Consider the following 25085-nt stretch of genomic DNA (forward strand, 5'->3'; position numbering starts at 1 on the left):
CAAATATCTGAGGGAAAGAGAGATACAATCAGGAGATAGTTATGGATATTTTGGTAGCAGCTGAATTAATTGCTTCAGTCAAAGCAGTGTTAGGTTGACTCATTCACAACTTATGTCAGAAAAGTGTCAGTCTTGGAGTCAAGGTTGATTATGATGAGGCACGGCTAGACATTGTCAGCATGCATGTATAAAAATGATGCATTTATAATATTCACAATATTTTTAGTCAACTGAACAGCACATCTGGAGGGGGTGAGATGTGCACCCGAGCTTTAAATTATTTTTTATCAGCTGCTTAAATGCTTTTTAATAAATATATGGACTGTAGCAGTTCAAGAAGGTGATCTACCACCACCTTAACTAGTGATGGCCAATAAATGCTCACATTGACAGCATAGCTCATATCCCAAGGAATGAATAAATTAAAGAGCTAAAATGCTGTAAGTGGGGTTTCTGTCAAGTTTCAGCAGCTGAATGGGAGAAGCTCCAGCAAATTCACCTGTAATTTGTTTTTCACAAAGGAATGCAGAAGCAAAGTATCAGCATCAGGAAATTTAACATCCTGGCTAAGCATGATCCTGGACATTTACTAGAATTATACTGTTTTTGAGAAAAATGATTGAGAAAAGGTTGGAAAGGGATGTAGAGCCACATCTTCACAGAAATAGATATTAAAAAGGGTGGAAAGAATTTATGAAATGTGCCCCAATTTCTTGTATTATAATGAAGGTAGGTATATAACTTTCAACATTTTACCCTTTCCATGAAACAGTCTTCACCCTTTGCAATGTTTATTGTTAAACATGCTTCCTGAGCTGAACATCACCAGGGTGCTATTGAGTAACTTACTCTGTAGGTGGAGCTGGTATCACTTGCCTCTGTTCTGGGAATGTGAAAGGAAATGTTTGGACTTCGGAACGACATTTGAACTGCTAGATACGTGGAGCCAAGATCAACATAGCCTTCTATACAGTAAAGCACTGTTACCTATAAGCAAGGTGTACTGAAAGTTTGAGTCTGCACATAAAAAGAAAAATCGGCATATGCGGACTTATTTATTTTGATCCTCCAAAATAAATTTTAAAAATTTATTTATTCATATTATATTATTATCTGTACATTTAAGAGCAAAAAAAAGTGTTCACATTTTACAAACAGTATCTTTCACACAGAGCCCCTAAAATCTGGGGCTAAATTATTCATACATTTTGTGTTCCAAAATAACAACTTGACACCTAGTTATCTAAACTAATTCTGGATCATCAGGACCTCTGGAAAATCTAACCTTTAAAAAGAAATCGGATTAATAGTAGTAATATTTTGCTGTTTTGCCTTTTTATTTAAACAGCGACCCACCCTCACCAACCTTACAATCCATGTCTGCATGGCTAACCTACATGTCTGATGAGATCTGCTTTCACCAGCTACATAAAAATTTCAAAACCAAGATTGATGGGGTTTTGATAGGCAAGGGTATTAAGAGTTATGGAAACAAGGCAGGTAGAAAGAGTTGAATCGTGGATCAACCACGATCTAGTTGAATGGCAGAGCTGTTTCAAGGGTCTGAATGGCCTATTTTTATTCCTATTATACTAATGAGCAGTCAAAAATGATGCTATCCCAATGAGCCATAGCCTCAGACAAATTCCATGACAGGTACAGCCCTGCTGATAGTTAGCAAAGTGAACATAACCATGAATGTTCATGTTTCTCAATGTTTCTAAGCAATAGCAATGTATATTTGCCAAGTATGACAATCAGCAACTCACCAAAGTTCCTTCAACAGCACCTTCTAAACCCATGATCTCTACAACCTAGAAGGACAAGAGCAGCAGATGCATGGGAACACCACCACCTTCAAGTTCCCCTTAAAGTCATACACCATCCTGACTTAGAACTATATCGTCATTCCTTCACTGTTGCTGGGTCAAAACCCTGGAACCCCCTCCCTAAAAACACTGTTAGTGTTCGTATAACACATGGACTGCAGTGATTCAAGAAGGCAGCACACCATCACCTTCTCAAGGGCAATTACGGATGGATAATAAATGCTGGCCTAGCCAGCGATGCCCACATTCCATGAATTAATTTTAAAAAGCAGTGCACCACTTCATAAAACAGTTGACATATTCTTTGTTTACCAGGCTCCTTCACCATTTTCCTGCTGGAAAGCAGTCAGCAGTCTGAGACTGCACTGCACAGTATCCAAATGGCATGTGGCTATACAAACTCCTATCCCCAATCTTATAGTCTATTGCATGCAACTGATCTGTGGCCCTGCGATTGCAGGCATGCTACCTTCATGATAGATTAAGTCACCATTAATTGATTGGCTAAGAAGATTGGATTGCATCATCTTTGGTAGAGCAAGGATATTATGCAGCACCATGAGTTGTCCTTCAACTATTGATGATACACCTAAGATTCTTGGTGTCACACCTAATATTTCTGCAACTGCATCATTTGAATGGGGAAAATGTATGGGTTGAATCTGATATCACCCTTATAAGAAAGCTGAAGTCCCCGTGGACCATATTGTATGTTCAACTGTTTGAAGATGGTGATGGTTGTCATTTTATTTAAGCATTAGTGAGATTTAATACATTACAGTATTCGAGTAATGTTCTACAAAGAACAATTGAGAATGATCTTACTCCGTTATCACCCTTTAGGTAGAAGGCATGGTCCATTCCCTGTTCCTTCTACTCACATACATGTCTACACTTGGCTGGTGTCCCTCTTGGTCCTTCTACACTGAGAATGATCCAAAGCTATACCCCAAAAACCAGAACTGTGGAGAAGTTTATCTAATTATAGGTACAACAAATTCGATGGTTGGGCACAGGCATTGGCCCTCCCTTACCTGTGTTTTTGACTTAATGCAAGCTTTTACTGTTTTGTTTTCTGTTTCTGTTGTTAATGATGCAATCCAGGACCTTGAGGACACAAGAGTTCTATCTATAAGTAAAACCTACATTTAACATGCTTTTTCCTAATTCTAACTGATGAAAAAGAAAACTAAAGTAATAAACCTCTAGATTACCAAACTGCAATTGAGCAAAGTTTAATACTGAAAATAGTAAAAGAAAAATAAAAGATAAGTTATGTTTGATTATATTTCAATAAACATCAAAAGGTTTTCAACCCATCACTGCATACAGAGAGAGAGAAATGATAACTTTTTCGACAGCTTCAAACTTCACTCTGTAGTTTTCCTCTATCTTCTGTCAATAATATTCAATTTGTACAGTAAGAAGAAAACTTGTGATCACACATCACCCGAAAGACCAAAAGCCATGCATTTTGCAGGACAGCAGTTCTAACCAAAGTTTAAGGGTCATTTAACTCTTGCAATGCCTAATCCCTCAAAATGCCCTCAATAGCCCATTTTTTAATACTTGAGAAGCAATGCCTTCAGTTGTCCTTCTCCTATGTTTCCCTGCTACCGAATACTTTCTCAGCATGTCCAGTGAGCTGTGTGGAAGCAGGTCATTGATGCCCTCTGTTAGGACACTATCAATCTACTTCTAGCATATCAAATCTGGAGAAGAGAGACTCGGTACCTTTATTTATGAAATCCAGGATCCCATATGCTTTGCTAATTACTCTTTCAATATGTCCTGCCACCTTCAAAGATCTATGCACATGAACCCACAGCTCCCCCTGTTCCTGAGTTCTCTTTAGAATCATGCTATTAAGCATATATTGCCTCTCCTTATCCCTTCCGGCAAAATGCATCACATCATGCTTCTATGCATTAAGTTCCATCTGCCACTTGCCTTCTGCTAGCCTATCCATGTCCGGTTGCAGTTGATTGGTGTCATCCTCATTGTTTGCTACACCTCCAAATTTGGTATCATTGCCAAATATATCAAAAAAGCAGCAGGCCCAGCACTGACCTGGGAACACCACTCTCTACCATCCTTCAGTTTAAAAAACAACCACTCGCTGTTTACTACACTTAAGCCAATTTTTTATCCAAGCTGATACTGACCCTCCTATTGCACTATTGCATGAGCATCGATTTTGTTAACCAGTTTTTTAAGTGGTACTTTGTCAAAGACTTTCTTAAAATCCATACAGACAACCTCCATTGCATTCCCTTAATCAATCTTCTTTGTTCCTTCATCAAAATAGTCAATTAGGTTAGTCAAAACGACCTGCCTTTTACAAGTCCGTGCTAGCTCTCCTTAATTAATTCAAACCTCTCACGTGCCTGATGATTTTTTTCCCCCCTGATTATTGTTTCTAAAACCTTACCACCAGTGATGCAATGACTGGCCTGTGGTAGTTACATGGAATGCCCTTACACTCTTTCTTGGATATGGCTCTCACGTTTCCAATCCTCTGGAATTTCTCCCGTATCAAGGGAAGATTGGTAGATTATGGCAAGCCTTCCTACAATCTCCACTCCCATTTCCTTCAGCAACCTGGGATGCAAGTCATCAGGACCAAGCAATTTATCCATTCTAACCATTGCTAGCTTTTCCAGTACAACCTGCCTTTCAATTTCCATTTCATCAATGACCTCTACCAACTCCCCTTCTACTGATATTTTGTCAGCATCCTCTTCCTTAGTAAACACCAATACAATGTACTCATTATAAGAACATAAAAAATAGGAGCAGGAGTAGGCCATTCAGCCCCTCAAGCCTGCCTCATTTAGGCTGCCATTTAATAAGATCATGGCTGATCTGCCCCAGGCTTCAACTTCTCTTTCGTACCAGTTCCTCATAACCCTCAACTCCCCAATATTCAAAAATCTATCTACCTCCTCTTTAAACACTTTTAGTGATCTAGCCTCCACAACTCCCTGGGGTAAAGAATTCCAGACATTCACTACCATCTGAGAGAAGGAATTCCTTCGCATCTCAGTTTTAAATGAGCGTCCCCTTATTATGTAACTATCTCTTCTAGTTTGAGATTCCTCCTCTAGTGGATTATGAGGCACAGTTGTTTTGGAAAGAAAGCCAGTTCTCCTCTTCTCCCTTGCCATATCATTCTCTTTAAATTGAGAATGCAGAAAAACCCACCCTCAGGTCTTTCCTTTTTATAATGCAGGTGCCCAAGTAAAGGGCTTACAGAGGTTACTAGGCACCATGGGACCTTGAGACCAAGGACAAGACCTAGTGAATCTGGGCACTGCCAACATTTCCTACGATTCCATTGGATTCTCATCTAAGTTACAGCGCAAGTCCACCAGGCTCAACTTCAGCCTCTGTATGTTTTAAATCAAATGAAGTAGAAAAATGTTTTGAAATGGGATGCATGTAAGGCAATAAAACAAACATGCATTGCTGTTAAAATATGTCCTGATATTCTTTTATATTGTTAATGATATCCAAAACTCTGTTCTTGCACTGGAGCATATTTGATCACCTGGGCACAACAGCAGAGAAATGTTGTGGTGGTTCTCTTGTGGGTATGTACTCCACCCCACATTTAGTGAGCATTCCAGTACACCCAAATGCAGAAGCAGAAAAGCCTGTCCCACCATGTCTTTTAAAAACTGGAGAGCTGCTAATGACTAGAAGTTCCAAATGTTTGAACCATCCTCTTTTAAAGAGCTTTGAATAGACTGATTTTGATGATAATAGAAAGTATAATGATAAACCAAGAAAGGGACATATATATAGAATATGGGTAGATGAGCAAATTACAATGAGTGAGTTTGATACAGCTGCTGAACTTGAGGGAAGTGAAGAAATTGAGTTCTACAATTTCTCATAACATTGCTTAATGTTCCCTGGCATCTCTATATGATGGCAAAACTGTCCATGAGTTGGTGAGATACAGATGTGAAAAATTATTTTCTAGGAGTCCTTGGATCCCTGAAGAGAATTTGTGACTGGAGGAGCTGGTAATGGGATGTCACATGTTATCAATACTTTCTGAAATACTAATCAATATTTATAGGCTGGAAGAGCTGACATTCTTGCTGTGGTCTATGCTCTGATGTGAACAGCTGCTCACTGAGTACTGTAAATTGAACTGCGCTGTGTTCTTCATTCAACATACCAATTCTCTCAATTTACTGGCAAATGAAAAATTATCTGAGCATAAGTCAGTTTGAGATTTGTCATTACGGATGAGATTTGCATGGTTTCTTTCCCTTTACTTGTACACCAGAGAAACAGAACAAATTTCAGCCTGGAAATTTTAAGTGTGCAGAGAAGAAGGAGAGGGAGAGGGGGAATGGTTAGAGATCATCCCAAAGTTAATAATTAATATCACCTTTTGTTTTTCATTCTTTATTCCTTAGTCATTCGCTCATTTAACACATCATACACAGTAGTATTGCAACATAGTACAATGAATTGTCTTGCCATATAAGCTTTCTGTAGAGGAATATATTCCTGCTAGTATTCTAAAACATTTTTTTTTCCACTCCTCGTTTTCCCAAGAGAAGGAGGTGATGAGCCCAATTGGACAATTTGACCTTGTACCTCACAGCAATATTGGTCACGCACTCCCAAAAGCCTCACAACATGTATTTCCAGACCATGGAGGTCAAATACTGACTTACAAGGGTAGCATTTGGTGAAGCATAAGGTACAAGTGAGGAAGATCAAGGGCAGGTGAAATTGAAGTAGGAAAAACCTCATTGTGCTTCAGTGGTTTGTTCCTATACAGATCCTTGGCAATGCTGAAGTGCCTAGTTGCAGAAAAATGGCAGGAGCTGGTATGGGTGATGAAGTTGCTTTTTGGAGTAGCATCACATCTGTAACATCTAGCTACTCCATTAAAATAACCTCCAATGTGTCAGCTAGAATGCAAGCTGAAGCAACTATCACATTAATGCCGATGGCATCTCTAGCAGCGGGCCAAATACTTATCCAGCACATCCATAAAAGCAGGCAAGGAAACCTGGAAGCTATCCACTTCACTTTCCCCTCCCATTGGGGAAACTGCTAGAGGAAAGACAGTTAGGAAGAGATGACACACAGCCATAGAGGGAAAATATTGGAGTAAAACACACTGAACAACCTGCACCATGTACAGTGTGAATAACGTTTTGCATAACTGTACTCTAGTGTGTTGAGATACTGAATCAGGGTGGAGCAAGGTAATTGGGGAGAAATGCTATTGTGCTCATCGGTTCTGAGGTAAGACTGTGAGCTGTGGTTTATTTTCTGAGAGATCAGGTACTAATCAGGTACTGCAGCGATTCAAGAAGGCAGCTCACCACCACCTTCTCAAGAGCAATTAGAAGTAGGCAATAAATGCTTGCCTAGCCAGCGCCACCCACATCCCATGAATGAATGAATGAATTTTTAAAAATATGCATGACTTGGTACCTATAGTCACAGACCAGCTGCAAATTCACAAAGTGCATCCTCTTCTGCTTCTAAAGGAGTAGGGGTCCATATGGCCACATGCGTATTATCAATAATGCCTGCGCTTTGGGGAATCCAGCCAGACAGTGCTGGTTCTTTTATGTTGCTGTCTATTTTCTATGGGGGAATTGATGAATTCACTGGCCTGAGTATACAAATCATCTTGATACAACTGCTGTTGCTTGGAAAGATTCAGGAGCAGAAGAATGCAAGGTAGAGGTTACCATGACAACCACTGGCAGAACAGTTCTTGTCCTGGGAGTGGTTTTTAGGTCCGGCTGCAGGTTCTGTCACAGATTCCTTGGGGAGTAGTCTCCACATGCAGGTTTCCAGGAACATGACCAGCAGTGATTGCCTTATAAACAACAGAGGCATTGTCAGGATGCACTAGATGCTTGTATGTGCATCCATCTTGCATGCCTCCAATGACCTTCCTTCTTTTTCTTTACATCTCAAATAGAAGAAGATGTCCAAAGGGATAGCCTAAGCATTTTTATAGACTGTAACACTAAAGGCCTGTCCATCAGAACCAACTGGTCCCGTATTTACAATATTTCAGTGTAACTGACATTAACACCTACTCAACAAGGTTGAAAATTGTTCAGGTAAACTACCAATGCTGGACAAATAAAATCCAGAATTATCAGCTAAATTATCAGAAAAATGATGTGAAGAACTCATTAATACAACCATTTAGGGTATCTGCCAACAACTTTCTTGCTGATGTTCAATTTGGGTCCCACCAGGTCTACACAGCTTGATTCCTTGGCACACTATAGATCTAAAGTTGAAACAAGGGTTGAATAAGGGGAAAGGTGAGAGTAGTTGCCCTCAGAATTAAGACTGAATTTGACTGAACATGACACCAAGGACCCCTAGCAAAACTGAGATCAACAGGGGTCGATTTTCCAGTGGCTGAAGACTTACAGTAAAATCGCAATGAATCAAATTCGGATGACATGATGCCAGTTATGTCAAAGTCGTCAACCAATCGCACTGGCAGAATAGTAAATCCCATAGAGCGATGTCTGTGATAAACCAAAATTCTGCACTGGTAACTCCTCATTAGCTGAACTTGTCTAAGCTTGTCAAACGACTGCACTGATCAGTCAGAGTGGAGTTAGACCACGCAAGAGCGTGCAATCATGGAGCACTGTGCAAGCCATCATTTGACATTGAGATCTCCCTGTGAAAGTATGGCTAAATCTTTGAGGCCGATGACTCTGAATAGTCCAACGAACGCTCGCCCACCTATTTCCCTAGCCAATGCTACAAAGACTGTAGAGATGCTCCAGGATTTTGCACTGCAGCACAGAAACGTTTGACTGCATTGGAAGACATGGTGGACTGTATCGCACATGTCCAAAGACAGCACGCTAAGCAGAAAAAGATTATGGAGCTTTTCCCGGGCTAACTCCCAATATTTTTCAATGCAAAGCTCCAGCCTTTTACAATGTCAGGCCATTGTAAGGTTTGAAGAAAGACTTTTTCACACATTTACTGCTTTTCTGTGTTTTCATTTGACATTTGAACCTGTTGTTTTTGACATGGTCCATGTTTGTAGGCATTTTGGGTTACATAGAGATGCATTCATGTGGAAACAGGGCCTCGTCGGCTATCACAAAGCTCCACTTAACACAAACCTGTGGGCAGACTCCCTGGAATTCAACTCATCGGGATTTTACTGTACCTGACAGACAAAAAGATGATTGTGGTTGTCAGAGGCCAATCATCACAGATCCAGGCCATCACTGGCAGAATTCCTCGGGAAAATGTCCTTGGCCCTACCATACCTTTCATCAATGCTTCATCAATGACCTTCCCTTTGTCATGCAGGCATGGGACTAATCACTGATATTTCTACAATGTTCCATTCAAAACTCCTCCAATATTGGAACAGCCCTTGCGAGCCAACAGCAGGTGCTGGACAAAATTTGGGCTCAGGCTGATAAATTTCACAGTATGTAAATAGCAGGCAATGGCCATCTCTAATAAGAAAACATCTCCTGACCTTCAATAACACCAGCAGCACATTGAAGGTCACTAATGGTCCGAAGATTAACTGCATCAGCTACTGTATCTACAAGGGCAGAGCAGAAACTAGATACACTGTAACAAGTGGTTCCCCCTTAACCCTTCAAAACCTCGTCATTACCTGCAAGGCTCAAGCCAAGCGTTGGTTACATTTTCACCAGATGGATACAGCCACAACACTCAAGAAGATTGATGTAATCCAGGTAAAAGATGGTTTGCTCGATGGCATCCTTGTCATTGGATTCAGTATCCACCTTCTCCACTGCTGGTGCACTGTAACTGCACTATGTGGAACTCAGTCCCATCAAAAGCTGTAGATGCCGGGTCAATTGAAAGCTTCAAGATAGATTTTTGTTGGTTATCAAAGGCAGGTAAATGAAATTGAGGCACAAATTTGCCATGATCGAATTAAATTATGGGATGGACTCAAGGGGTTGAATGGTTTACTTCAATTCTTATGATTAGGCTCAGCATACATTGAGCTCATCTGCAATATTGAAGCCATTCACGATCCTTGAAGTCTCTCAGAGAACCATACAACATTGCTGAATGTGAGACATGACAAAAATGTTCTGGAGGCTACCTTTATGGCAGCAGCCCCTTTTCTAATTGTCTAACTCAGAAGGCTGAAATTTGTAGAGCTCTTATGAGGCGTAGTATGTGTAGTAGATTCTCTTGAATTGGCCTCTGAACTTTTTGTTGTTGGAGTGGTGCTGAGGGTATGACTCCAAACAATACCCCTGCCCTGATAACATAGTTCAGCATCTGACTTACCAGATCACTTCTATTGTACACATATAGGTAAAATATTTGGATCTAGTCTGCACCAAAGTCTAAAGTTACATTACATGCTCTACCCTCATTCCTCCATTAGCTGACATACCAGATCTCATTTTCAATCCCTCATCAAATTTTCTTTATGTGACAGCAATAGCATGTGTGCGCATTAGTCAGGGAAGGGAGGAAGAGTTCCAGGAATGGCTAACAGTTGAGTCTACTGCTTGTAATTCTTTTGGCCCTCAAGCTTAGAAGACCCCATCAGAAAAAGACTTGCTATATTTCTCTTTTTAAGATTGTTTTGCAACTGTAACAAAGTGTGACAATTTGAGCTGTGAAGTATGCAGCACAATTTTGGACTGTGGCATATGCTAGGTAGAAATATTTTATCTATGTGTATACAACTGCAGTGATCTAGTAAATCAGATGATGAACTATGCTTTAAGGGCAGGGGTGTTGTAAAGTACTATTCTTCTAAATCTACAATAGTCATTTCCAGGTTGGCTACAGCTGCAAGGATGAATGGGTGACAACATGAATGTTATGGTGTGATGTATACATTAAAAGGACTGCTGAACTGAAAGAGAAAAAACACCAACAATAAGGCACTATGTTCAATCTCTCACATCAAAGGCAGCAGTAAAAATGCAATCTGTTTACCGAGGTTAACTTGGTGGAGTTTGTCATGAAATAGTTTGATGCCCATTTTATACATGTGGTGAGCAAAGAAGCTGCACTACCAAAGGGAGTTGGACGACATTGTATCATTACATCATTTTTAAGAGTCTAATTGTGGCCAGCACATGTTTTTATTATTCTTTCACAGGATGTTGGTGTCACTGGCGAGGCCAGAATTTGTTGCCCATCCCTAATTGTCCTTAAGAAGGTCGTGGTGAGCCATCTTCCTGGACCGCTGCAGCCCATGTGGTGCAGGTACACCCACAGTGCTCTTAGAGAGGGGGTTCCAGAATTTTGACACAGTGAAGGAACATTGATATAATGCAAAGTGCTGCCTGAGCATCATTTAAAATGCTTGTTTTCACGGAATTCAGAGTTCACCATTGAATGCACTGAAGGCCACGAGTATAATTCTACAGTCAATGGGCAGAATTTTGTCAGTGGCACACCAGTCCTAATGGCAGAACCACAAGTGTACGCCATTTCTACCCTCTTGCTTCTTCTCGTTTCCCATGCAATTCAAATTCAAATTTAAAGTGCTGACAGCATGCACGGAAATGCGTAATTCTGTGGGAGATGCTTTCAGTGGTGAAACCCGCCGTCAGCTGACAATGCTGCAGCTATGGCTGGGCTATAAAAGAGCCCCCTGGTCAAACAGGTAGGCTCTGCATCACAGCCACAACTTTCCTGCCCCATTCCATTGCCATTGACATAAGACTTGAGAGCACAAAGCATGGGCGTTTTTCAAAGTTAAATTCCACTTGTAAATATTTAACATTACACTGGTTTCACTTTATTCTTCTGTGTATCATCGTTACTTATTGAGACTTCCTTAGTCAGAAATCTAAATGTACTGGCAAGGTTCAGGCTGAGAAATTCTCTCCATAATGCTTTGATTCGCGTTTCAGAACAACACCCATATGGCAACATTGATTTTTTTCTAACTTCCACATTAGTCATCCTTGCATCTTCATTGGATGGGATTGTCAATTAATGTAATTTTAGTTCTGTAAGCCAATGACCACTAGGAAGTTACATAAGAACATAATAACTAGGAGCAGGAGTAGGCAATTCAGCCCCTCGAGCCCACCCCGCCATTCATTATGATCATGGATGATCTCATTTTGGCCTCAACTCCAATTTCCTGCCCTCTCCCCAAGTTGGTTTGCAATTGCCCAAATTCATTTCACAGATAGAAAAGGCTGGAAATTACACTTTCCGGAGATTAATGTGGGAAAGTTTCTGTTAAAATAGACGATGGGAGAATGGTTTATGATTGCATTAAACATTTATACAATTAATCTTTGCACAGCATAATTTTAAGACCAAAAAATACTTTATCATTCCATCAGTTTGGACTGGACATGGCCTCAAATCCCAGAGGTGAAATTGAAGCATGCCAGTTTATTTAATGATGTTGCAATTAAGTCTTATGTTAAGTGAAGCTGCTTGTTACTGGACCAATATTCGTTAAACATATTGTTACTAACAGGAAAGTTAATGGAATTGTTGAGTTATATTCATAGCTCGCAGTGAATTAATCATTATGACCAACTTGCACTTGGGGTGGTCAACTATGTTGTGGAATCAGGATTTGGAGTTTGATCGATGGACACATAATCTGATTGATGGCAGATGGGAGACTCCATCAAAAGATGCGTGAACAACTTGAATATTGTGAAGTCTGCAAAGCCTTGCAGTTCCTGTGAGGAGAATTTGACAAGGACTCATGTTTACCAGACCCTTGTTTTGAGAAAGTCTGCATAAAAACCTCGAAAGGCTGGAATGGAACCAGAAATTGGACTTAAAGGGGCACAGCATCCAACATTCAGGGCTGCAGCCAGAATGGATTAGCCAACCACTCAAGAACATGGGAGGAAGGCCGTCAACGGAGTAACTGACTGGAGTATCCACCCCGATGCAAGGTTATTCAGAGACTTGATGATGTATGAACGAAGAGGAATTTCACCATTTTGAGGAGCTGTCGTGAACAGACCAATTTGGGGTTAACATTTGTAATATAGTGTGTACCTGTATGTATTTGTAGTATAGTAAGCATGTAAAGTTGTCTTTCTTCCTTTCTTTTAGTATATGATATAAACGCAAAGTGTTTTTTTCTTCCTTTCTTTCTTTTTAATAAAGTTATCTTTCTTCCATTTTCTTTTGATCATTAATAATTGTTTTAATATTTGTTTAATAAAGATGGTTATTTTCATACATTGTTTGGTACTGAGTCACTCATTCCCGTTCATCCACAGTACGGCTCCGAACCTAGGTGAGTCTCCGCAAGGGACTCTTATGCCCTTACAGTGGATTTTTAAAGCAGGAACAATGGTTTTACCAGAAGGCACCAGGTTTACTGTCAATGTTTAGTATTATTTGTATTCTCTTCCCAACACTTTAAATGTCAGGCCAATATGGAGGAAAGAATGGAGAGTGAGCAATGCCATTGAGAGAAGTTGTAGGCACCAGTAAAAACAATAAATGAGCAAAATGAGATATAATGTGATATAATCTTATAATTATAATCTTATAATTGAAATAACATTTAAAATTGAATAAGTTGAATATTATGTCACTCAGAACATAGCAAAGCAAGATTATTTGTATTATATGGGAGTAAATTTCAATAGTATTTAGTGGCCTTGCATTAAGGTTGCCAGGAGAGAATGCAGTGGAAAATGCTGCAGTCAACTTTAATTAGGATTTTTTAGTTCTATTGGACACACTATCCACTCTGGTACTTCTTGTATCAGTTTTAGTAATTTCAGCAATCCCAGTCAATTGCCTTCAAAGTACAGCTGGCTATTGGATGTAAATTCACAGTTGAATTTCCGGGGTAAACCTTTTGTTATGTAACAATAAATTTTGGTTTGATGCAATTCTTTTGTATAGTAGTTTCCATTTAGTTAGAGCTCTGCCTGTGTCTCATATTTTATAAATATATAGAAGTGATTGAAGAACAAATGAACTGCAGCTGGGTTAAGTTTTAGGAAATTGCTTGTTATCAATGTTACTGTCCTGCCCCCTACAGCCTTATCAATCTCAAAGCTGCTGTTTGTGTCATAACCACATCCCAGGGAACAGACATTTTGAACCTGCCAGCGAAAAGCATGTTTCACTCTGGTTTACTATGGACATCACCAACAACTAACGATTTAGCTTTTCGTCATCATTCACTACTAACTGATCAAACAACAAATAAATTAAATAACATTATCTTAACTATACCAATAATGGAAACAGTGTACATAAGTTGTAGTTTTACCATGCGGAAGTATGAAACCAAAAACTAACGCAATTTATTCCAAGACAAAATCCTGACATACTGACTCTTTGTCATTTGTTATTGCTGTCAAATCATTCATGGTAGTACACACGGGGAGTCACGAAGGGGTGGATTTTAACTTGAGGTGGGTTCCGCTCCAATGAGTTAGTTTCCCGCTTCCCATTTCAGCTGGAGGGATTTTAACTGCTGGGCCTCATTTAGATGCCACAAGACCATTTCCCAGTCATTCCAAGTGGGAAAAAGGCATAGGCCAGAATTTTCTCGTCGGTGGCGGGGGCGGGCCCTGCATGAGCGGACGAGCGTCCTGATGTCACCACGCGCCATCACGATATTTCAGTGGGCGGGTGCGTGATGATCTCCGATGCACACCCACCATTAGTTAAAGGGCCACTTAAGGCCCTTGAGGCAGCAATTGATGCAGGTTTTTCAGGGTCTGTGCGATCTTCAGAGCGTCGCATGGGCGCAACAGGCAGACAGGTAGCCCATACTTTTATAAACCTCATTCAAGGATAAGAGGGGTGAGTGGGGTCCCAAGTGTTATTTATCAGACATTTAATGCTTAAAGTTACTGGGACTTGCCTGTGTGAGCAGAAATACTTCAAAACTCTTCACAGCTGCTTGGACAGGAGTAACAGCCTTCAGGTCAGGACTCTGAGTCAATATCATTTCTGGGGCCTTGCTGGTTTCAGGAAGCCTTCCCTTAGCCTGGGAATGGGAGTTGTGCTCTCCACTGGAGGCACCTCCTCTGAGGAGGAAGGGAGGGCCAGAAGGGGGAGGAGGCCAGAAGTCCACATTCAGCCTCCAGGGGAGCCACCTTTGGGAGGACAGGCACAGGCACAAGGGGCACAGGGCCAACAGTATGTCCAAGGCAGAAGGGGCTGCAGAAGACGCCACTATCCTGCTGCCAGGGTATACAGGCAGCGAAGCAGCTACCTCAATATGTCTGAGATGCAGTGCCGAAGGAGGCTCCCTCTCTCAAGGGAAACAGTGACCTCCATTTGTCAGATGATAGGCCCTGAGATCTGCGCCAACTGTGTGGGTGGACACCCCATGCCAGTGGCATTGAAGGTCACGGCTGCCCTCAACTTCTATGCCTCTGGCTCTTTCCAGAGGGTGGTGGGTGATCTTTACGGTGTCTCCCAATCAGCTGTCCACACTTGTGTCAAGCTGGTGACAGACGCTCTATTCATTGACTTTCATCCACTACCGCTGGGACAAGGCCAGCCAGTCAGAGTGAGCCAGAGGCTTCGCGGCCATTGCTGGCTTCCCCCGCATCCAGGGTGCTATAGACTGTACACATGTGGCCATCAAGGTGCCAGCAGGTGAGCCCGGTGCCTTTGTCAACAGGAAGGGCTTCCACTCCATGAACGTGCAGATAGTGTGTGATCACAGGATGCAGATTTTACAAGTCTGTGCAAGGTACCCAGGCAGCTCCCACAACACCTACATCCTCAGACACTCCCAGGTGCCGGGGCTCTTCAGTGTTCCAGCTCAGCTGGATGGATGGCTGCTGGGTGACAAGGGTTATCCCCTCAAAAGGTGGCTCATAACACCCCTCTGCCATCCAAGAGCAGAGGTTGAGCAGCGGTACAATAGGATCCATGCCTCCACAAGGGCTGTGGTAGACAGAACCATCGGTCTTCTCAGGATGCACTCCTGATGCCTGGACCGTACAGGGGGTGCACTCCGATACCCTCCAGATCGTGTGTCGCTGATAGTGGTTGCATGCTGCACTCTCCACAATCTGGCGCTGGAAAGGGGCGAACCAGTGGATGAGGAAGATGTAGACGCAGTTGCTCCGGATGCACACGATGACTCCAGCAGTAAGTCCGAGGATGAGCATGCACAGGAGGACGCTGAGGGGGTAGACGCTGACCCGGGCATTCTCCAGGGAGGCAAGGACACCCGGGAGGCTTTAATCCTATGAGCCTTCAGCTAGCCCACTACAGATGGACCTTCAACACACGCCAGGGCTGCAGGCTCCATACTCGATACCTGAGTGCAAAATCTGCCTGGGTAGGAACATTAACTAAGGGCCTTGTCAATAAAGCTCAATGTCAAACAACTCATTTATAATACCCTGGGTTCCTGTCCACCTGCAGAAGTAAGGAATCACCTTGAGGCATGGCAACATGTCAAAATTTAATGATTTAACAAAATGAAGCAGAAAATAAAATGAATGAAAATGTGTTACGCGTTACATCCAGTGGTCATCAGCTAATAGCGGGGCAACATAAAAGCACCAATGAGAAATCATGATGTGCCTAAGGTGCCTTAAGTTTATGTTTCCGGGTGCTACATCTGTGCGTTCCCCCCTCGCTGGCACTGGCATCTGAGACAGCCTGCTCAATGTGCTGTCCTGTTGGCCTCGGTGACCTTGGCAGGCATCCTCTGGCCCATGGAGCCTTTGATGGCCCCACCTGGGAGGGAGTGGCCAGCTCCACAGCTGTTAGCTCCCCAGTCGCTGCAGGCTCATCGAATCCCATGGTCACTGGCAGAGGGGCAGAGGAGCAACTGCCCTCATCCGGAGCAACCTGAGAGAAACCTGCAGAGACAACAGGCAGCTGCTGTGCCAACGTGAGGTCACTTCGGACCTCCCTGCTCACCGTTGATGGATGTGCACTGAGCTGGGATACTTGGTACCCAAACTCTTCTGTTTGCCATGATGAACAGCCTTTGCAAGGCTGCCTGCGCTCTATTTGAACAGGCCGCCGGGTCGCCACTGGACCCAGCGGTCATTGCACTCCCGCCGCCACCCGTCCACTCCTGCTATTCTTGGGAGCTGCGCTTATGCTGGGGGGTCTTAATTGGCCCACCCACATAAAATTGCGGCAAGGAGCCGATCGCAGGCAGCAATCGGCTCCGTGCCCGCCTGTGCCCGCTCCCGAACGGCCTGCCTGATGGAGAGAAAATTGTCCCCAGAGAGTTGCTGTCATGGGGGAAGATCAGGTTGCTCTAGTCCATCCACCTGCTTTCTGATATTGTGGTTATTCTCAAACGGGGGAAAGAGGTAGTGTCCCGGGCAAAGAAGACTGTAACTGTCCTTAACAAAAATAAACATACCTGGAAAAGCTCAGCAGGTCTGGCAGCATCTGCGGAGAGGGACATAGTTAACATTTCGAGTCCATATGACTCTTCAGCAGAACTAAGTAAAAATAGAAAAGAGGTGAAATATAAGCTGGTTTAGGGAGGTGGGGGAGGTGGGGGGTTGGGACAAGTAGAGCTAGATAGAGGGCTAGTGATAGGCGGAGATAACCAAAAGATGTAATAGACAAAAGGTCAAAGAGGTGTTGAAGCTCGTGATGTTATCTAAGGAAAGTGCTAATTAAGGGTAGAAAGCAGGACGAGCAAGGTACAGATAGTCCTAGTGGGGGTGGGGTGGGGTGAAGGGAAGGGATCAAAATAGGCTAAAAGGTAGAGATAAAACAATGGATAGAAATACATTTAAAAATGTAGGAAATAGGTGGGAAAAGAAAAATCTATATAAATTATTGGGAAAAAAAGGGGGATCGGAAAGCGGGTGGGGATGGAGGAGAGAGTTCATGATCTAAAATTGTTGAACTCAATATTCAGTCTGGAAGGCTGTAAAGTGCCCAGTCGGAAGATGAGGTGCTGTTCCTCAGGTTTGCGTTAAGCTTCACTGGAACAATGCAGCAGGCCAAGGACGGACATGTGGGCATGAGGCAGGGTGGAATCTTGAAATGGCAAGCGACAAGGAGGTCTAGGTCATGCTTGTGTACAGACCGAAGGTGTTCTGCAAAGCGGTCACCCAGTCTGCGTTTGGTCTCTCCAATGTAGAGGAGACCGCATTGGGAGCAGTGAATGCAGTAGACTAAATTGAGGGAAGTGCAAGTGAAATGCTGCTTCACTTGAAAGGAGTGTTTGGGCCCTTGGACGGTGAAGAGAGGGGAAGTAAAGGGGCAGGTGTTGCACTTTCTGCAGTTGCATGGGAAGGTGCCGTGGGAGGGGGTTGAGGAGTAAGGGGTGATGGAGGAGTGGACCAGGGTGTCCTGGAGAGAACAATCCCTGCGGAATGCCGCCAGGGGGGTGAAGGGAAGATGTGTTTGGTGGTGGCATCATTCTAGAGTTGGCAGAAATGGCGGTGGATGTTCATTTGAATGCGGAGGCTGGTGGGGTGATGTGAGGACGAGGGGGACCCTATCATGGTTCTGGGAGGGAGAGGAAGGTGTGAGGGCAGATGCGCGGGAGATGGGCCGGACACGGTTGAGGGCCCTGTCAACCACCGTGGGTGGAAAACCTCAGTTAAGGAAGAAGGAAGACATGTCAAAGGAACTGTATTGGAAAGTGGCATCATCAGAACAGATGCGACGGAAGCGAAGGAACTGAGAGAATGGGATGGAGTCCTTACAGGAAGCGGGGTCTGAGGAGCTGTAGTCGAGGTAGCTGTGGGAGTCGGTAGGCTTGTAATGAATCTTGGTGGACAGTCTATCACCAGAAATTGAGACTGAGAGGTCAAGGAGGGGAAGGGAAGAGTCAGAGATGGACCATGTGAAAATGATGGAGGCATGGAAATTGGAAGCAAAATTAATAAATTTTTCCATTTCCAGACGAGAGCATGAAGCAGCACTGAAGCAATCATCGATGTACCGGAGAAAGGGTTGAGGGAGGAGGCCGGAGTAGAACTGGAACAAGGAATGTTCCACATACCCCATAAAGAGACAGGCATAGCTGGGGCCCATGCGGGTACCCATAGCCACACCTTTTATTTGGAGGAAGTGAGAGGAGTTAAAGGAGAAATTGTTCAGTGTGAGAACAAGTTCAGCCAGACGGAGGAGAGTAGCGGTGGATGGGGATCGTTTGGGCCTCTGTTCGAGGAAGAAGCGGAGAGCCATCAGACCATCCCGGTGAGGGATGGAGGTGTAGAGGGATTGGACGTCCATGGTGAAGAAGAGGCGGTTGGGGCCAGTGGAACTGGAAATTGTTGACATGATGTAGGGTGTCAGAGGAATCACGGATGTAGGTGGGAAGGGGCTGGACAAAGGGAGAGAGAATGGAGTCAAGATAGCAAGAAATTAGTTCCGTGGGGCAGGAACAGGCTGACATGATCGGTCTGCCAGGACAGTCCTGTTTGTGGATTTTGGGTGGGAGGTAGAAGCGGGCCGTCTGAGGTTAGGAGACTATCAGGTTGGAAGCTGTGGAAGGAAGATCTCCAGAGGAGATGAGGTCAGTAACAGTCCTGGAAACAATGGCTTGATGTTCAGTGGTGGGGTCATGGTCCAGGGGGAGGTAGGAGGAAGTGTGTGCGAGTTGACGCTCAGCCTCTGCGAGGTAGAGGTCAGTGTGCCAGACAACAACAGCACCACCCTTGTCAGCAGTTTTGATGACAATGTCAGAGTTGGACCTGAGAGAACGGAGTGCAGCAAGTTCAGAGAGAGACAGGTTAGAGTGGGTGAGAGGAGCAGAGAAATTGAGACGACTAATGTCATGCCAACAGTTCTCAATGAAAATATCAAGAGAAGGTAAGAATCCAGAGGGAGGGGTCCAGGTGGAGGGAGAATATTGGAGGTGGGTAAAAGGATCCGTTGAACGAGGAGAGGACTCCTGCCCAAAGAAGTGAGTACGCAGACGAAGGCTGTGGAAGAAGAGTTCAGCATCGTGCCGGGCCCGAAATTCATTGAGATGAGGGCGCAAGGGTATGAAACTAAGTCCTTTGCTGAGCACTGAACGTTCTGCATTGGAGAGGGGAAGGTCAGGGGGTATGGTGAATACACGGCCGGGGCTGGGATTGGAAGACGGGATGGGGACAGAGGGACAGGCAGGGGTGGAGGGTCCTGGATGGGTGTTGGTGTCGATGAGTTGTTGGAGCTTGCGTTCCTTTGCACCTGAAAGAGACAAAGTTTCTTGTTGAGGTGTCGGATGAGACGAAGAATAAAATGAAACTGGGGGCACGGGCAGCTTAGAAATAGGGTGCGGCGGTGCTGCTGGAGGGAGAGGTCGAGTGTGTTCATATGGCGGCGCATGGCACTGAGTGTGGATCTCAGAATGCGACGAGAACAGCAGTCCAAGGACCGTTGTATGTCCTGGAGATACCTGTAATCCTGGGTGGGTTCGAAACATGAGGGATGGAACTTCAGTTGAAATCCACGTGGGGTAAGTCGGAGACGGAGACAGTCACTGAGGAAGGAAGTATGGCTGTGAAAGCGGGTTTTAGTAAACACCTTGTCAAACACCAGGAGAGAAATAGAAAGCAATGAAAGTGAACAAGTCAAAATAGAGAAACAGAAATCCTGTCGGAGAGAAGAGCAATACTTCTTCAAGGTAGGCATTCCTTGAAGAGCAGTGGCAGTCAATTAAACACTAAGATAAAAGCAAAAAACTGTGGATGCTGGAAATCCAAAACAAAAATAAAAATATCTGGAAAAGCTCAGCAGGTCTGGCAGCATCTGCGGAGAGGAACACAGTTAACGTTTCGAGTCCGTATGACTCTTCAACAGAACTAAGTAAAAATAGAAAAGAGGTGAAATATAAGCTGATTTAAGGGGGGGTGGGGCAGGTAGAGCTGGATAGAGGGCCAGTGATAGATGGAGATAGCCAAAAGATGTCATAGACAAAAGGTCAAAGAGGTGTTGAAGCTGGTGATATTATCTAAGGAATGTGCTAATTAAGGGTAGAGAACAGGACAAGTAAGGTACAGATAGCCCTAGTCAGAGTGGGGTGGGGTGAAGGGAAGGGATCAAAATAGGCTAAAAGGTAGAGATAAAACAATGGATGGAACTACATTTAAAAATGTAGGAAATAGGTGGGAAAAGAAAAATCTATATAAATTATTGGGAAAAAAAGGGGGATCGGAAAGCAGGTGGGGATGGAGGAGAGAGTTCATGATCTAAAATTGTTGAACTCAATATTCAGTCCAGAAGGCTGTAAAGTGCCTAGTCGGAAGATGAGGTGTTGTTCCTCCAGTTTGTGTTGAGCTTCACTGGAACAATGCAGCAGACCAAGGACGGACATGTGGGCATGAGAGCAGGGTGGAGTGTTGAAATGGCAAGCGACAGGGTGGTCTGGGTCATTCTTGCAGACAGACCGAAGGTGTTCTGCAAAGCGGTTGCCCAGTCTGCGTTTGGTCTCTCCAATGTAGCTATCCTTGTTGGGCCTTGAAGAACACTCATGCTTATTATGGTGCACAATGGAAATATTTTGATTTAGTTGCAAGTCCTTATTGTCCTTCCTGTCCACTGCGATTCTGTTTCAGCCTGGCTTCCCAGCTCCAGTTAAAATGTCATTTGAGACCTTTTGATGTAATACAATCTTGATTTACATAAATTCCCAATGCCCCTACCTACTTTAGACAAGTACCTCATCCCTTGTCATTTAATATCGGAAACATTGGGAAAGGGTCAAGCTCCAAACTGATAAATAATCTGCACATTCTGAACTTTTCCACTGGGCGGGAGGGTTAAAATTGACCCCCAAGTGCAGCCTCCAGATGAAACAATCCTAGATAGCAGGGGTTAGAATTCCAAGTGGAAGTCAGTCCCCACTTTAAACACGTTAGGATAGATTTGAACTTTGTGCGATAGTGTAAAATGAGTGATAGCAAATCAGCAGCCCTTCTTACATTTTCTTCATCATCATGGGAATACTGTCACCACAAGGACTGCAGCTGTTCAAGGAGAAAGCGCACCATTGTAGCAAATAGGAATGGGTAATAAATGGAGTCATGTATCATGGGTAAGGAGTTGGCTGAGCAACAGGAAACAAAGAGTTAAAAACAAAGAAACAAAGAGTATTGGTTAATGGATGTGCTGGAGGAAGATTTGTAGTGGAGTTCTCCAGCGGTCGGTTTTGGGACCTTTGCTTTTCCTGGTATATATTAATGGCCTAGATCTTGGTGTACAGGGCACATTTTCAAAGTTTGCGGATGATACAAAACATGGAAGCATTGTGAACTGTGAGGAGAACAGTGTAGAACTCCAAAGGTACATAAACAAGTTGGTGGAACAAGTTGGTGGAATGGGCGGACAGGGGACAGATGAAGTTCAATGCAGAGAAATGTGAAGTGATGCATTTTGGTTGGAAGAACATGGAAAGACAATATGAAATAAAGGATACAACTCTAAGGGGATGCAGAAGCAGAGGGAGCTTGATGTATATGTGCATAAATCATTGAAGGTGCCAGGACAGGTTGAGAGAGCGGTTAATAAATCATACAGTATTTGGGCTTTAGGAGTATAAAGTGCAAAAGCAAGGAAATTATGTTGAACTTGCATAAGTCACTAGTCAGCCTCTGCTAGAGTGTTGTGTCCCATTCTGGGCACTGCACTTTAGGAAGGATGTGAATGCACTGGAAAGGGTGCAGAAAAGATTGATGAGAATGGTTCAAGGGATGAGGAACGACAGTTATGAGGATAGACAGGAGAAGTTAGGACTGTTTCACTTAAAGAAAAAAGGGTAAGAGGAGATTTGATAGAGGTATTCCAAATCATGAGGGGTTTGAACAGAGTAGATAGGGAGAAACTGTTGTCACCCATGAAAGGATAAAGAATGAGAGGGCACAGATTTAGTAAAAGAAGCAGAAGTGATACGCGGAAACCTTTTTCACACAGCAGGTGGTTAGGGTCTGGAAAGCACTGCCTGAGAGTGTAGTGGAGGCAAATTCAACTGAGGCATTCAAAAAGGATATAGACTGTTGTCTGAAAAGGAAGAATGTTCAGGGTTACGGGGAGAAAGTGGGTGAATGGCACTAGGTGAGTTGCTCATTCGGAGAGCTGATGCAGACACGATGGGCCGAATGGCCTCCTTTTGTGCTGTAGTAATTATGGTTTTATTTAGTGTATCATGTGCCTTTAAGAATAATACCTGTTGAGGAAGATCACATGACCTGTAGTAACGAATAGGAGAGTAGCGTGGGCTACCTCCGCAGTAAGTGTAGAGATAGAGTTGGAGTTGAAAGCTCTCGTGTAGTTTGTCAAGAAGATATAATAATTCTCATAATGTTATTGGATTTTATTGTAAAATAGAGTAATAGTAGGATGTATCTATATGTGTGTGTGTGTGTGTGTGTGCGCGCGCGCGTGTGTGTGAGCGTGTGTGAGATTTAATTGAATTAGAGGCAGCTAGTCTGAGTGCTTTGACCTAAGACGAGAGGATAGGTTTGAAATGTTAATTAGATGAACATGGGAAAGTTTAGAAACATAGGTGTCAAGGGAACATTTGCATTTTGAAATAAACCAGACTAGACTGTTTCAAAAGGAAGGGTGAAATGTGTCACCAGCGAGGTGAAGTATAGAAACAGTGTGTTTATTTTTCCCAACGAGTACTGGTAAAACTTAGTGCTCTGAGGGGGTTTAATTATCAGGGAGATAAAGTCCAAACACATAGTGAAACAACGGGTATTTGCATTCAAAGAGGAAAATATGTATGTAACAGAAGGAATTTTTAAGATCTTACAAGTGGGAAAAAGCCTTCAGCATCTATGCCTCAAGCTGCTGCCTTCAAAGGACTGAAGTTAAAAAAGCTCCCTTGGAGGTTGACTTGTTCAAGGGGTCATGTTTCTTTGCCTGGATCTTTTAAAATCTATGTGTCTTACTTTTGCCTTAATGAAAGTGTAACTGGGAATTAGATTGAGTAGGGGATTAAGAAACTATTATAGTAGTAATTTGTAGATCTGTGTATGTGTTTAAAACCATTTCTCTTATTAATAAATGTTTAACCTAATTTTATAAAAACCTGTAAGACTTGGTGGTCTTATTACTACTGAATTCAAGGCACACATTTTGAAATTTATACAAATTGAAAATTAGTTATGATAGTTGTTTCAAGTTTCCCTCTGGGGTTTGAACAAATCGGCATTTGCCATCTGCTGTGTCATAACAAGTTGCTGCTGAGTATATTATAAATAAATTTAATGTTTCCAGCCAAGTATTATCTGCAGATCAACTCTATCACAAATAGTACAATTTTGCCACACTACAACAAACTGGCGATGAGGATAAAACAGGATTGAAAAGAAGAAATCAAGTTAGAAAGATATCGGCACTGGAGCAATCTCCGTTAGAATTGAAGAAGTTATCCTCTCTCAAAATGCCACAGTTTGGTAGAATTGATCCTTTTGAACCAGCCACAGATGATTGGTCTCAATACATAGAATGCCTCACGTTCTTTTTCAAGCAAAAGAGATTATGGGGGCAGAGAAGAGGCAAGCAATCCTCGATTACTTCTGGGAGTAAAACCTACAGTCTGATTCAAAGTTTGACGGCATCCAGTGCCCTAGATTTGAAGAATTTCGCTGATTTCGTGGACCTCATGAAGGGTCACTTTCAACCCAAGCTCTCAATCACGATGCAGATGTTCAGGTTTAACTCACGAAATAGAGCCCCAGGTGAGACAATTGCATGCTACATGGCAAATTTGAAGCAGCTAATGGAACATTGTGAATTTGATATGACTCTGAACAACATACTCAGAGATTAGAAAGAGGACACTATTCAGAAAAGATGATTGTCTGAAATGAATCTGGATTTCAAGAAGGTGCTAAAGATAGCATTGGCCATGGAAAGTGCTGTAAGAATCTCACAAGCAATACAAGGTGCGCAAAATGGCGCCGTCCTCCACATTGGGCAGGAAACCTCAGCTGAAAGTGGGGCGAAAAAGCCAGACTCTGCTGAGAAGCGGGAAACAGCTCCCGCTAGCCGAAGAATAAAGGAAAATAACTTAGCAGCAAAATCAAAGAATAATTTTAGTAGAGGTGGAAACAATTAGTCTTCTAGCAATTGGCAGTTTAAAAAAATTGAATGCTACTATTGTCACAGAAATGGACATATAATAAGGCAGTGTAAGGAAAGATTCAAGCAGGCTTGTAAACAAAAGAAGAAGCCCAATGAAATCTACAATATAGAAGAGCCTGAAACAACAAATTCTGACACTTACTTGCTGTTTAATCTGAAAGTTGGATAGACAGAACCAATATTTGTCACAGTGAAAGTAAATGGCAAACCTGCTAAAATGGAAGT

This window comes from Cetorhinus maximus, chromosome 16 (genome assembly GCF_964194155.1).
Source record: "Cetorhinus maximus chromosome 16, sCetMax3.hap1.1, whole genome shotgun sequence".
Classification (NCBI taxonomy): Eukaryota; Metazoa; Chordata; class Chondrichthyes; order Lamniformes; family Cetorhinidae; genus Cetorhinus; species Cetorhinus maximus.